This window comes from Micropterus dolomieu, linkage group LG05 (assembly GCF_021292245.1).
Source record: "Micropterus dolomieu isolate WLL.071019.BEF.003 ecotype Adirondacks linkage group LG05, ASM2129224v1, whole genome shotgun sequence".
Classification (NCBI taxonomy): Eukaryota; Metazoa; Chordata; class Actinopteri; order Centrarchiformes; family Centrarchidae; genus Micropterus; species Micropterus dolomieu.
In genome coordinates, this window is record NC_060154.1 from 29,111,715 (window position 1) to 29,113,372 (window position 1,658).

The 1,658-nt window shown below is 41.0% G+C and overlaps 1 protein-coding gene across 1 annotated transcript in view; it reads left to right on the forward strand.

Annotated features, from left to right (window-relative positions):
- The window catches only part of tbl1xr1a (tbl1x receptor 1a), a 402,448-nt gene that overhangs the window by 3,548 nt on the left and 397,242 nt on the right, over nt 1-1,658 (forward strand). The gene's annotated exons all lie outside the window — the stretch shown is intronic.

Below are 1,658 nucleotides of genomic sequence, written 5' to 3' on the forward strand. Positions count from 1 at the left end.
TAAAAGTCTTACTTGAAAGTGATCTCACATTGAAGAGAGCCATTTTAAATGAGTTTGTTCTGGGTGCTGGAGTTGGTGCAGTTGTCCTAATCCTTATAAGATTACTATGATTTCTGTGTGGGATGTGCACATTTCGGTTTACTGGTCTATGCGTGATGATGACAGGAATAGAAGTCTGTGGAACAGCGCTGGGAGCAGGCGGCTTTACATGCCAGCAGGTGGAGACAGTTGTTTGTGGCAGTGAGCCAGAGATCTGTTCAGTGAGCGGTGGTGTGTCCAGGTGTGCTGCATGAATGATTAGTCATTCACGTAAGTCCTGAGGGGAGAGGACCGCACCACATGCTGTATGTGAGCAGCTAACATTTCTGAACCCCGTTTGTTTGGGTAAAGTCCGTCTGTCTTAAAAAGAGACTTTCTTTGCCAGAAAATATTAAAGTTAAAGGAGGCCAAGGAGAGTCTACTGAAGCGGCCAGCACCGCAACCAACTGTGGGAATGGGACCAGAGATAAAAAACGGACTTTCCACACTTCTTTAAAAAGTTAAAAAGACGGTTAAAATCTGATTTTGTCAGCACAGACTGCTGAAGAGCTGTGTCATTAACTTCAACTTTCACTCAGGAGTAAAAATCTGCCATTAAACTTAAAAGAAATAATGATTTGACATATTGCGAGAATAATGATATTGACTGATATGATTTGTTTCTCGTGATATTGGCCATATCGCACAGCCCTATTTCCATACCATTCAGTACCATGTTTCTCTTGACCGTTTCGACATGCTATGACATTAACAACAAGCCTCCTCCACACAGCTGCTGTGAAAACACAATTGTGGGTGAAAAAATTTGTTTTAGTTTTTGGACAATTTTCTAAAACATACTGCTGATGAAGAAGGTCAACAGAGCAGCCACATACAGGGAGAGAGAAACGGCAAGAGACTGGGTAATTCTGTGGGAACACTGAACCATGTTATATTGCAATTCATTTTCAGTTGGATTTTGTTTATACAGAAAAGCTCTGAACTGGAGCACCTTTTATTTTGTTGAGTCATCAGGTCAGACTTTTAAAAAATCGTTTTCAGACAGTTTCTGTTCTGCTGCTTTCTCTTTCAAACCAGACCACACAGAGTTATTTAAAATTCAACCTCCAACTTTATCACAAGGCAAAATCAAGAAGAGGCACCGCTTTTGCTCAGAATATAAACACATTTGTTGTAGGGTTGGAAATTTGTAACTGAAGTAGTTTCACCACAAGCTTTGTCAAATTGACGTCAGAACCGCTAGTCCTGTAAAATTGGTGCCTGTGCTTCTAAAAGGGGCCGTGTGCTCAGATTAGTGATTCTGCCTGTGCAGTGGAAGAGTGTCCTCTGATATCTGAAGCCATGACAGCTGGCCTGCTGTTATCTGTGCACGCCTGCTACCTTTGTTCCTGCTCATTGTGTTGTTTCCTTATCTGGTGCTTTTTCTGCTTTAGTGAGTAACTTCAATTTCTTGTACAATTTCTTGTACTGCTAAGCAGGGCAAGCTTCCTAATCTAGTGTGGGTCATAGTAGTAGTTTACTGTAATAATGGTGGCAGATTTACGCTCAAAATGTGCAGAAATTGTTTAACAACAGGTTTTTGATTTCACAAGTAAACTAAGTTAGGTGTTTCTAGACAC